This window comes from Rhipicephalus microplus, chromosome 1 (assembly GCF_043290135.1).
Source record: "Rhipicephalus microplus isolate Deutch F79 chromosome 1, USDA_Rmic, whole genome shotgun sequence".
Lineage (NCBI taxonomy): Eukaryota > Metazoa > Arthropoda > Arachnida > Ixodida > Ixodidae > Rhipicephalus > Rhipicephalus microplus.
The window spans coordinates 143,888,244-143,902,815 of record NC_134700.1 but is presented as its reverse complement, the minus strand read 5'-3'; positions in this window follow the sequence as shown (position 1 = coordinate 143,902,815).

The following is a 14,572-nucleotide window of genomic DNA, read 5'->3' as shown; positions in this document are numbered from 1 at the left end:
CTTCGTGCGGGCATGTGCCTTTATAAAAGCGAATAACTGCAAACAACTTATCACCAGAGCAGATAAGAACATTTTTCTTGGTAATCTGAGCACCTCGCTTACACACTTTTTTACTTCAAGCACTTTCTACAACTAATATTCCCTCTTCACAGCACTTATTATAGTCAAATTGCATTTTTTCTCCCTGAAGTTCAGTCTCACAAAGCACTATTTTCATTCCTGTGATGAACAAATTGTTTACATGACAATCAGTGTCCATCGGGGCACCCGCCAAAGGACAGCCTATACGCGGATGAAGAGTCTGTACAGGCTGCCAACGTAATGTTCTCCCAGGCACTGCTTTTATCCCCGCACGTGAACACAACGTGGTCGAGCTTCACTTATGTAAGACATCTTGCTAGGAACACCCACATCGATTCGAGGGAGCCGCTACTTGTTTTTATAGCTGGGCATAATCTAGGTATGGCAAGAAACGCATCGAAAATATTTCTTGGTCATATGGCTGCCATATTACCCTCGGTTTACCGAGGCCGGGTACGTACTACATTCCACGATGCGTGTTTACGTGCTAGAGACGGTGCTCCAGCAGGCGTGATCGTAACGCATCGGACAGATATTACCGGTTCACACGCAATGAAGGACTCACCCTGGAAGAGTGGGCTAGCGTTTTTCTTATATCTCAATGTGGCAAAAGGTATTTGCGCTGTTATGCGTACAAGCCACAATATGTGTGTGTTATTACCTGCACAGTCAAATACTGCTTTAACGAACATCGGTCGAACAAAGCATTTGTTAGGTGGAATTCGTTATATACACTCTCAGTCAGGTACCGGATAACGGGCGGTATGTAGGCGGCGGGCTCCTACGTGCTGGCTATTATCACGGTTGTGGACAACCTGGTGAAGAGAGATATACGTGACACTATTTAGGCGGCCTCGAACTTGAGAAATGTCGCCTATAGCAATCGCCGATAAGCGGACAAAGTGCGTGTGCGGCCTTACACATAAGGGAAGCGAAAGGGTGCGCTGTAGCAGCGCCGAAGCGCCGGCAACAACTGCGCCATGAACGGTGAAAGGAGAGGATGGTAGGGGGAGGGGAAGAAAAAAATGAGACGGGGCACGCTCATGTTCTCCGCCGCGCACGCGTGAAGGAAGAGAAAAAATGGCCCGATATCTGTATGGTAATCTGCAAATGTCGTCGGAAGACGATAATCTTGCGAGTGGAGAGAGTAAACAAAACATTTATTTGGTGTTCTTCACAAGAAAATCGGTGAATGGTATCCTGGAGGCGCTGCGTTAGAGTGCCTAGAGCGTGCAGCGGAAGTGAACGAGCGCATCAAGTCACGTCACACGTGAGACATGAGCGCCATCTGACAGTTTTCTCGAAAAACGAATCCCGTGGCTCTGAGACGGTGCGCGTGCCCGTCTCAGAGGTGATAAGGTGTAGAACGCAAGGCGACGGGTAGGGGCCACCACCATCGTGTCTTAGCGAAGCATTGGAAACACTCGCCTTTTCGTGCAAGCCTCACATGGTCAGCGCAGCGTGATAAGCGCTACGTATGCCTTTCTTAAGTATGCCTTTCCTTATGTATGCCTTTCCTAGTAAAAGATGCACATGCAGAATATATAAGTGTTGTTATGGTGCCGCAGACATGCGCACATTTGCTTTTTAAGTGAGGATTGCACAAGTATGAAAGCTAAACCTTGAGCAACATTGGTGGTTGCAGCGGATGGAAACAGCCGTTTCAAATACCTGGTGACGGTTGGAGTGGACAAACAGACAAACGTACAGAAAGACAGACAGACCGACAGACAGACAGACAGACAGACAGACAGACAGACCAAAATTTGTATTTTAAAGGTCCCCAATAAAGACTATCGTCTTAAAAAAGAAAACAGAGGAGGAACAACAGAAGCTCAAAAGTTTCGTGTTCACGGTGCAATCACGCTATAGTGCATGCGCAACACCTAACTGAAACACTGGTCTATGTATGTTGATGCTCGTGCTCTACAAAACAAGTTCAACTGATGATTTTAGAAAAGCATGACAAAAAAACAGAAGGCAACAAGACAGGGAAAGATCAAAATTGAAAATTGGTTGGTTGATGTTTGATTAGTGGATGCGTAATTTGATGATGTACTTGAACATCAAATACAGAAGGTAGAATTCAGGTGCAGAAGTCGGGAGGCGAGTGTATGCCACCGAGATTTGCTCACTCTTTTGAATATTAGGTACAGTTTTCATAATATAGCCTGGATTGGTAAGAGTGAACCACGACGAAGACAACCAGTGTATGCTGGGAAGATAATGTACCAGCTTTAAAAACCCCCATTGTCTAAAGAGCGACAGTATGCAGTAACAATAAATATTTTGAGGTTCGTTCTGCACAATTACTTGACCCCAACTGCACGCGGACGTTCGCGAAAGAGTTGTGCAGAAGCATTATTTATTTGGAGGGAGAGCTATATGTCTGTCGTCGATTTGTGTACGTCATACATGACCTTGGCGCGCGTTTGAGTATTGACTTGAACAGTGGTGTGATGTTAAATAAGATCACCTAATGACTCAAAATGAGCAAAACCTCCTCTCTATGGCGAAATAACGCGCCTAAATTCTACTTGTGCGAATAGGTAATCGTTGAAATGCTAAACACGCGCAGCTGCTGCCCCAGTGTGCAACTCTTGGCAGTTCACGCGTACGAAATGCAAATGTTAGAGTAGGCACGTCAAAATACCCACCACCATTTTCTTCAAACAGCTGAGAATAGGCTGCTGTCACTGACACGCGCGTACCTTGTGACGAAAATAGGCGAAATTGCTCACAGCACATGCACATGCGAGAAACATACGTAGGTTTCGACAGTCTAACACAGCCTAGTCGCAGTGATATCGCTGAATTTCAGTGAGCGAAACATCCACGATTCACGGGGAAGCAGTAAAACGACGCACGAAGGCAGGCTGATTGTTCTTTCGGAACGGCCCACTACGAACCAAAGTCGGAGCCTATAGCACTCACCGTGGTTGTCTCGAGTTCAGGAAGCCCTACAAACTATTTCCTCATAAAATGTATGCGCAAACAAACGGATATGGCACAAAAAATATTTCAAGGTTTCACCACTGGTTTGCAAAAAGCCACTTCGTAGATATATATATATATATACCAGCGAAAAAAACTCGCCATCATCCGGTGGCACTCAGTAGTGCATTGGTTAGACATTTGCCTCACGAGCATGTGGTCCCGAGTTCTATTCTAGTGCTGAGTGTGGTTTTCGTGTTAATCTCCCAAATGTATATTACGATGGTGATGATTTACAGTCATAATATTTACAGAATTATCGGTGAGAAATCACTCTCAAATGCGTAAAATATTGCTTTTTTTACGAAACAACTTCAGGACAAGGCCGCCTTCGGAAATGTCATGTGTAACCGCAGGTCGTACCTATAGCCAGGAAAAATTTCACTGAAAAATCTTGCCTAACCTTTCTTCCACATTTTATAAAGTACATTTAACCGGGCTGGTTACTCTGGGACACGGTTACGGAGCCGCGTAAGTAACAGGCTATTACCGTTAATAGGCGGCCATTATTTGACTTGATTTCCTTCCTACTGACGTGTATTCTAGCCAGGATTTAACCAGGAGTGTACCCTACTGAAACGAAATTGGCGCGGGTGCTAAAAAATTCAGTGTAAAAAATTAGTGCACAGCTCAATTCAATTTCCGCAACATATTTTGCAAACTGTTTTCAGTAAATCTGACGTTATTTTGAGCAGAATTTTTCAGAAAAACAGAGACAGTGCCTCGCATCTCGGGAGCAATGTCACATGGGACGCTTGCTCTTAGACATGCATCATACTCTTTATGGAAAACAGTGTATACCGATTGCCCTACCTCGAACAAAAGACTCGAAGGAAAAAGTAGTAAGGCTTGTAAAAGAAGCCCGAAGAATTTTGCTTCTGGAAGCCCAGATGTACTGGAAAAAAATATAGGTTATTCACTACCCAGCAGGCTGTTGTGCAAGAAAAGCTCTGTGAGACTTTGAAGAGAATGACTGAATTCTTTTCGCTGCAGTCTTAAATGCACGAGCGCATCATAAGATTATGACAGTCTTGAAAACACGGCAAATAATTGCAGTGAAACGTATAGCTGGGCGAGTTAGTATGTATCCTTATGAGAACTTCTTAGCGCACACAAGAAAAAAACAGAACAAGAAAGAGGTAGATGAATGATAACTCTGAAATAAATTATTTTTGAAAGGAACGAAACAAATAAGTACCTGGGTACCAGCATAGCGCATGAGCGGGTCATGTGACAGGTCGATATAAATATATATATATATATATATATATATATATATATATATATATATATATATATATTTATATATATATATATATATAGAATATATATAGAATTATATAGAATTATATATAGAATTAAAAATAACTGTTAGAGTCACTGAAGGTTGACTAATGCGGTTGTTTGTTTACCATTTATATAGAAGTCATGTGTTTGTTCACCTGTTAGTTTATCTCTATGTAAATAAAACTCCCAAGCATTTCCCCGAGGGTGAACATGGTTAAGTGCGAATACACGGGGTGATGCTATGAGGGGTAATTATTAATTCGCACTATTATATTTATTAATCACACTATGGAGCCTTTATGGTGTAATGGTTCCTGGGAATCGCAATTTGATCACACAGGGGAGTTTACGTTAACTCAATGGCAAATTCCAACGAATTTTAACTTTATTCCCCCTCACGACCCGCTCTCGACGGGAGACTGAGAGAGAAGGCGGGCGCGCGAGAGAGAGGGGTGCGCACGCAGCTGCAGCGAGCGAGGAGAGCGGAGGAGCGATCGAAGGGGGAGGGGGTATAAGGCGCGTTACTGACACCGATATCAGCGTCGCGTCCGTGGCTTATTCGGTAGAGCGTCGCGCTGCGGCCCGCCCAGTCCTCTTTCTTTTAAAGATAGAGAGAAGACTGCGGACGCCGCCGACGGCGGTGGATGTTTTGGGGTCGCTTATAAAGTGTAATCACACTTAAAACAGAACGCTTGTATCGAGAAACACGGGATTAAATTGTTGATTTTGTTGTGTTTCACAATACAAATAGAGATTTATGATGTTTTGGGATAGAGATATTTTGTTTTCACATAGAAATAAAGTAACCCATGAACTTACGGAAGCCTTCCATATAAATAGGTGTACAAAGAAATTCATTAGTCAAACTTCTGTGGCACGAACAGATATAGAGTACACTTATTTTTCAATTCTATTTAGCTATATACTTTTATGTTTGCCTGTCACATGACTTTCGCAAGCGTTCCGCTGGTTCCCAGGTGCTTATATGTTATGTTCCTTTCAAAAATAGGTTAGGTAAAAGTTAGCGCTCGTCTAGCTGTTTCTTTCTTGTTCTGTTTTTTGTGCGTGTGCGCTAAATAGTTCTAATATGGATGTTAAATAAAGAGAAAGTGATATATATGCAGCACAGAGTATAAATAGTACCAATTTTACTTGAGAAACCAAGGTGTTCTGATGGTCCCCCTTTGGCTACGCCACTGTCGAGAACACAGAGTGGCTGCTTGACGAGGAATGGGTAGGATGACACTAGAACCAAAAAACAGGCACAATCACAGAAGGTATTTGTCACCTAGTTCGATGCCATTGCTTCATAATGAAAAGGAAAACTGAGTGCATGAAACCTTACTCGCTGTTTGGAAATTTAAAAGCGCGTAGCAGACAATATGTGCTCATCTTAAAAGCAATACAAACAGACAAGGCCTAATAGGAGAGGAGACATTTTACGATTATGCTGCATTAGATCTCAAATCACCAGGAAGTGTGGGCCGATTTGGCAAAAAATGCTATGGATACAATAACCGTAAGCACATGCATTCATTATGAAATATATAAAGAACTTATGCGTAGCAAGCTCTGAATACACTGAATACACGATTATAGGCAAGCCAGAATTATTAATGTGATCTTTGAGCAAATGCCTGCTGATTTGTGTGTACTCTTACGGGAAAAATTACTGTTCCTGCCATAAAGCATGAGCATTCATTTTCAAGCCTCTCCCACCGGAAGCTAGAGCCACTTTCAAGGATTCAGGTTGGATTTCGTTAATAAAGCTGTGACCATCCACTTGTTGCCAAAATACCACACTGCTTGCGGATTATTATCCCAATTGCATGGTGTCACAGTGCTAGACGTGGCGAGCTTGCTGTGGTCGCAACTATATAATGATATACGAAATGTTGCACAGTGCAAATTCTTATTTGGCAACTATGGCATCTCTCGCTACACTGGTAATCCCAACAGCGTGCCCTTCAACGAGTGGCCGTTGGAAGGCTTCTGTGGCTCTGCTCACCAGCACGACTATTCACCGACCTAAATGTTCTGTGCGCTTTACCAGCAGCGACCAGCTTCACCCTCACGTTCTTCCGCAGCCGATGTCCAAGCTCCATTCTACCTACGGCTGAACTTCCACTATAATGCAACTATGTCTTACGTGCATCAGGACGACGTGCTTGTGCGCCTATGGCAGAGCAGACTACACATACGACACCTGCCACAGAGGCTGCCCCGACGAATACGGGCACGCCATCCGACACTTTGCCAGAACCAACGCCATTTGGCTTCCACCACAACCATTCTCCGGAGTCTTTGGCGTAGGACGGCAACCCCCAGACACATACTCACAAACCAGGTGCTTTAGGCATAATGGGGAGAACGACCAATTGCACCGCATGTCCACCGCCCTTGTCACCACGTCTAGGAAGCCGTTGCCCTCGGCACAACACGGTGGCATTTTTCACCCGCCCTGCTACACGCCCACGTGTCGCAATCATAGCTTTCAAGACGACAGAAGCGCCTACTACTTCTGCCCGATGTGCCGACGAACCACGTGCTGTGCACATTGCTGCAGGCAGTACATGTGGTGCCTTTCTTCGGGCATGGTGTACGTGCATGCGTCTGCGAGCGTACTCAGAGAAGGACTACCGACCTTTGCATCACCGTTAGTGGCCCAACATCCCGACATCACGCCTACTCTCGACTGATTTGACAAAGTATTCTTGGGACACCTTTGTGCATGTCAATAACACCTCGACGCCTACTTTTCCGACCCTTTCTCTGCTTCCAGAGGCTCTCTTCAAAAACCTTGTGATTTCTGAGAGCTTCTGCGTTAACGACCAAGGCCATAGTCACGACCGCTATTCGCACCCTAATTACGTAGGTATTGTGGTCAATGGTGTCAAAGCAACAAAACTTTTCACCTTTTGAGTTGTACTTGCTATTGCCAAAACCATACCGTCATCACGGTCATCACCCACCACGCCTTTCCCAGAACCACTCGCCGGATGCATACAGATCCGGTGCCATTTATTGATGGCGACGTCGACTGTCCACGGAACCCGGGACGTCTCTCTCTTGCTACGGCATCATTTGACAGTCTGCCAAGCTGGATTAGTGGCTAAAGTGCTCGGATCCTGACCCGCAGGTGACGGGTTCTATCCTGCCTGCGGGAGGTACAATTCGCGGAGGCCATATGGTTGAGGTCCATGTACTGTGTGATCTCAGTGCCCATTAAAGCAACCCGGATGACCGAAATTTCGGGAGCCCTCCTCTACAGCGTCTGTGGTCACTATTTCCTGGTTTTGGGAAGTGAACTTCCACACATTATCACTAGCACCATTTGACAGGGATGTACCGAAGTTGACCCATAGTAGCACTTCTACAGCCCGATGACTGTCGTCCGTAAGCATGATCCCAACTTTACGAAGGCATAACTGGAATACCACACGTCACTCCTGAAACACAAAAGGCTTTGATGGTTGCTTGTGCCGTGAACCTCAGAAGGTGTTGGCAGTCCGACTGGTGCCTCTCTCGCATCATCCAATCATTCAACGTGCGATTTTCACCTGCAACTGTCGTTTACTCTATGCAACACCTAATGCAGCAGTTTATTAACGAATGCTACACTCTTAAAAAGAGGCAGTGTTACTTACTAACTTTGAGGTAGTAAATTGTTGTCACAACATTCACTACCTAAGTAGTAGCTTCAGGTAATAGACCACAGACATTTACTACCTCTAGTTGCTTCTGAGGTAGTAAACGTATGTGATCTACTACCTGCAGTTACCACTTAAATAGTGAATGTTGTGACAACAATTTACTACCTTCAAGTTACTAAGTAGCACAGCCTTTTTTAAGAGTGTACCACACTCGAAGCAGAAGGTAGTGGAAATGCACATTTGGTGAATCTGAAAGCTTCACTATTCTGACAACAATCTGTGAAACGCTAATACGACGCGAAAGGTAAGACACGTAACGTAACTGCACCTCAACCGAATCGGATCATCGTACACATTACATTAAACAATCTTTATAACACAAAACGAACAATTATTCTTTTGATAATTAGTAGACTGTAAAAACGATGAAACAATACAATTTTTCTGCTTTTTATTTGCACGGCTGCTTGCGTTCATCACGCGTTTCATATCTTTCTTCTTTTGTGTCTTTCCTCTTACTTCAGTACTGTTAGTACTCCTGCAAATATTATAAATATACTTCTTTTTCCAGGCAGCTACTGTTTTGTCTGATACCCCGAGTTTTACTTAGCTTCTTGTCGCCAGAAAATATCTTTCTATTTCGACCTATTTTACTCCTGTACTCTGAAGAGAAGGGGCTCCACGACATAAGCAACAGAACACTGCAGGTCCTGTCAGGGGGTTCGGGAAGCTCGTAAAAGCAATTGGGTTCACGTTAGCGTGGCTGACATGATAATAAAGTTGATGTGCCCACAGCCCTTCTTGGCAACCACCAGATCTCGATGGAACGATCGGTAAAACACTAAGCGCCGCACGTAACATACAAGGATGTACAAAAAAACTGTGTAGAAGGATTGAAAGGTTAGTGAGTTGGTTTCTGCGCTTGCTGCGTCTACGAGTCTTTCGCGCTTTCTATAAAAGCGGTTGCTTTGAGCAACGTCAGTTACATTTGAATTAGAACGCAAACACTTCGTAATGAAGTTGTAATGTTGTCGCCAACATTGAGTGTAGAGAGACGATATTCTTTGGTAATGCCCCACTCATAGCGTACCGGCTTGTCATTTGTGCGGATAAATGATCTTGTATATAGTAACTGCATCATGTCGTCGCAGCTCCGCTGCACCTGGTGCTACTGCTAGAACGTCTTAACACAAACCGAGTGTTTTTTCTTGTTTATATAGTGACGAAGCAAATTTATCTCGCTAAATTTTGTAGATCTGTTGAAAATACCATGAGAAGATTTCAGTAACAAGAACAGAACAACAAACTTCTGGGGAATATATCTTTGCTTATTATTGAACGGCCCCTTCAGGTTACGTTTAATGATTAACTTGATAAGTTCGTAAAATCATGGCACAATACATTTGTTCTTCCTCACTGACTCAAGTGAAGTTTTCATAATACAGATCTTAAAAAGATGAGGATAGCCTCCTTTGATTTAGCAGTTATACGTACAGAGAAATTATTGCTGTCCATGCGATGAAAATATTCTGAGAAAATTCAGATGAGAACACCAGAGCAACGAAATTCCAGCGCAGATCACTTTACTTGGTGTTGAGCACCCCCTTCAGCTTACGTTTATTAAGGATAACTTCTTGAAAAGTTCCTAAAATTATGGCCCAATGCATTTGACTCTGCTCACTGCCTCAAGTTACGTTTTCACAATGCATATTTTAAAAATTCGATGGAATCCTCCTTTTTTTACCAGTTATACATACGGAGAAATTACTGAAGCATAACCTTATTAATAATGTTAGGGTTGGCGAGTTTACATTTGTCGAGGACGAGTGATTTCTAATTGCCCCGCTGCTGTGGTCTGGTGGCTAAGACACTAGGCTGCTGACCCGCAGGTTGTGTGATCAAATCCCGGCTTCGGCAGCTGCATTTTTGGTGAAGACGAAAATGGTGAAGGCCCGTGTGATGAGATTTGGGTGCATGCTAAAGAATCCCAGGTGGTCGAAATTCGCAGAGCCCTCTAGTAAGGCATTTTTCAAATTCATACGGTAGTTTTCGATGTTAAGCCCCACAAATGAAAAAAAATTGAGTCATTCCTCAATTCAAGTACCTTATTTGAAACGTGCTGCACCTAACTAGCCTAACTAACGTTGCGGTGTCCGGTAGCTCAAGACTGGAACATGAAAGGACGTACAGCATGCAGGGAACTAGTGAGCATCCAGTGATAGTGTTCGAGAATAATTCGGATCATTGCTGTTTGACCTTAGGAAAGTTTTGCAGACACCAACAGTGCGAAGCCTTTATTGGTGCGAAGTGCCTATAAAAAGATAAATTTGGGATGTTCGTAACGCACAAACAGATATGACCGAGACGCTTTACATGGCGTGGTCTCTACAAACCCCCAAAAATGGGAACTGCATGATATCTTAGCATTGCATATCGACTAGACATAATTCAAATGTCATACGTGAAAATGAACAATTCTTAAAAATACAATGACGCGTTATTAGGTGGTGGTGAAATAGGGTTTATTTTAGGTCATTATAAAAAGGTGACATGTAACATGATACATAGCAGAAAATGTCGAATTTTCAGAAAATATAACCCACAAACCCAATTTACTGCTCACTGTACGTGCCATCTGCGAGCTCATTTTAAACGCCAACGAAAGCCAGAAAAACTTAAAAGAGCCATTACACGGTCACCTAGCAAGTTGAAATTTTCAGCAAAAAAGAGCAATAGAGGGTTCATGGTGTTTGTACAGATTTTTTATGGTTGGAAAGATGAACTTTAATTGGTACTTTGGAACGTGCTTTAGCCCGTTGCGGGCTGCTCGCACGTCTGAACAGAAAGACGAAGTATCCCTGCTGCATCGTGGGCCCGGTGGACTGCCCATAGCTGCTGTTGAAGTCCGGAGCTTGCAATAGCACCCTCCCATTTGGATGGCGTGATGACTTCCCCACAGCGTAATGCGGTGTAGCGCCAGAGCATATGTTCCAAGGTAGCTATGTCGTGGCAGTAAGAACATGTATTCGTTGGCTGTTTTTTGGGATGAATTTTATTAAAAACGTGGGATTAGGGCATGCCCCGTTCTGAAGAAGCCTGAGTGTCAGAGCCTGAGGTCTGCTTAGTTTTCTGTGCAGTGCAGGGTAATGTCTTTGCGCCATGTAAAAATCTTTTGTAAGTTTATTATACGAGACGAGAGGGTCACGGTTCTCCAAGACATCAGCCCCGCGGCCCCCTATTGCTACGCGGTTTACTAGTTCTACCGCAGCTGTGTGGGCTAACTCGTTGAGATTTGATGGGGCTTCCTCAATGCGTCCCCTATGAGCTGAAAACTAAACGAGTGTGTGCACCTCGATGTCTTTGTCCTGAAGAATTCGCAAAGCTAGTTCAGATATTGTTTCCTTGGCAAATGCTCGGACTGCTGATCTCGAGTCGCTGTATATTGTGGACCTCCTGTTATTCAGCAATGCCGACGCAATCGCCACTTGCTTTGCTATATCAGTCAACGCCGTCCGGACCATTGTCGAATTGATGATACCACTCTCGTGGTTGATGCTCAACCCCGCATACGCCTTCCCCTCGGGATATCGGGCCGTGTCGACAAAGGAGCAGTCCACGGCATGTTCTTGAGCCCTTTGTAGCAGAGCCTTTGCCCTGGCCCGTCTTTTACCCTCGTTATGCTCAAGCTGGACATTTCGCGGGATGGGGACGACGGTTATTTCTTCTCGTTGTTGACGAGGAATGGTGCAGAAGTGAGACTTGATTTATATAGGTGGAATCCCCAGCTTTTGCAGGATGTTTCTACTGTAAAAATATAACTTGTTTCAAATGCACCCTACAAGATTCCAGCTGGTAACGAATTTTAGGCCATCGTAAGTCGTTCAATTTTATTCTCAAGTTGAACAATGCTGAAGTACGTGCAACTTGGGGTACGCCAAATATAGCGCGGGAGGGTGAGATGGTTTGTCGAATGCTACTCGCTTGTCTTGTCACGACGTCGTAAAACACTTTACAAATAATAGTGTTACATACCAGTGGGTCAGTATGCGCCAATGGTATGCGGGTATGGTCCACAGGTGATATATAATTCACGTCTACCCAGGAATTGTGATAACAAACATGGGTACTTTTAACGCTTGTGCGTTAGAAAAAACCTGCATTAGGCAGCGCTGACCTAATGAATGCAAATAAGGACCGTCAGTGTCCCTGAAGGAATCAAATCCTAGCATCCTGTGAGGCAAAAAAGTATTCTATGACAGCGCCACGCCACGCCTTGGTTATACTTTTCAAACAGACCCTAACGTTCTTGTCACATCAAATGCGGTTGCAGTACTGGCTGTACATTATTTTTAAATAATGCATTTATACTCTAATAATGAGTCCATCATGTGGGGTTAACGTAAATTGTGGTTAGGCTCCATCCGCTGGAGTTCATTACTGTAGCAGTGATGAAACCTAGCATCCTAATATGCACCAGCGGAAACTCCAGCGCTTTATATCAGCTTGTCGCTACTGGTGTTGCTTATATTCATGTTGCTGTTGTCATCGTTACGCAACCGTAAAGAACTATTATTATAGAACATACGTGGATGATAAAGGTAAGTGTCTGCGTGCATTTCTCTCTCTCTCTCCATATATATATGTTATATATATATATATATATATATATATATACATATATATATATATATATATATATATATATATATATATATATTAATATGTCACCCCTTGATAGCCTCTGACTCAATAAAAAAAGCAAAACACATTCACCTTCCATCCACATGCTACATAGCAAGGTTTCTCAAGGCACGTGGTACCTACCGAAATTTCTAATCACTTATTTTTATTAGAATTACCCCCAAGGCCAAAGACAATAGAGAGTGAAGTAGTAAAATAAAAACAGAATACAAACGTTGTTCTGGAAATAAAATATTAGCTAAAAGATAACAGTAAAAGTTGTAACTGTACAAGAAAGATTCAATATGCAGGTGAAATATCTTATTAACATTGTCAAATAAGTAACAGTAAAAGTCTTTACTAAGCAAAAAAAGTTCACACAGTTTGCGAAGAGAACATATTCACATGATTGGTTAGTTGCATAACAGTATACTTGAGTTTAAAACGTCATGAAAATCAGAATAAGGGATAAGGAAATTGATTGATCTTGGAAGATTGGTTCAGTTTTGTAAGGTTCGGGGAATGAATAATTGATAACATGTGTGGGATGAGCATCGCATGATTCCACCTTTTAGTTATGGTCTGAACGGGAGATGTATGATGGAGGGAAAATGAGGTTATTAGGCATGGTGTGAGTGTAGTATACCGGGTGTTCAAAATTAAGCTTTATGATTTTTTTAAAATTAGGCGCTCGAAGGCACGTGAGAACCACTTGTGCAAATAAGTTAAGCGGCCAGGGGGACAGAAAGTTAGATGATAATTATCGCTGTCAGCAGCCCAATTAACTAAAATTTAATAATTAACTTTTTACTGGCTGCGGTAAGTTGGCATGTTTATATTGAAAAAATGTAGGCAGTGGTGTTTGTACACAGTTTCAGTTGGAAGATTTTTTCTAGCACGCCTGTGTTCCGAGATATCCGGCTCCAAAGTTTAATTGTCTTTCGCACGATTACGCATGCAAGAGGGTGAGGGTCCGCGCAAAGCTCCTCCCTAAAGTGACCCATCTGTTGCGTGTGGTGTTTAGTGTGTGAAGAGGGTGGAAGCGTAGGCATAGGTGATAGCAATTACCCTTGCCCTCTTCGGCCGGCGAAATCAAAATGTGACAGCGCGGTGCGCCATGAGCCTTACGCATGATCCTGATGAACGCGATAACAGGAGACCATTTTTCGCGACGTTTTTTCGTGACTTTAGATCACACTGAGACATCTTCTTGTGAACGCGTTAGCAGGACCGTCCTGCACTAGGGTGCCTCCGGTTAGAGCACAGCGTCTCTGCATTGAAGGTCTACCAAGGAAATCCACGTGGAGTCCTTTCGAGCTAATATGGCTGCTTCTGGCGTGAGGTATTCTACCAAAGTAAAAGTAGACGTGGTGCTTGCAATGGCTGAAATGAATGGCAACGCTTCGTTAGCAATGGAGCTTTACGCGTCTCGCCACCCACACCGTCCCCTTCCAACAAGGCCCACTTTCACAAACCTGTTTCGACGCTTCTGCACAACAGGCTCTGTCCACCTTCCGAGACGGACCAGGAAGGCAATCGTCGATGAAGACTTTGAAATCGACGTTGTCGCGTGCGTAACCTCGATGCCAGAGCTCAGCATCCGACAGATTGCCGATCAGTGCGGTCGCAGCATCGGAACAGTCACAAATGTTTTAAGAAAGCACAAGTTCCATCCATATCACGTTTACCTTCATCAGGACCTAAATGAGGCGGACTTTGAAAGGCGAGTTGACTTCTGCAATTGGGGCCTCATCAAAACTGATCAAGAAAATGACTTTTTGCACAGAATAATTTGGACTGATGAAGCTCGGTTTTGCCGAAATGGAAGTGTTAATCTTCACAACGCCCATTATTGGGCACAAGAAAACCCACACTGG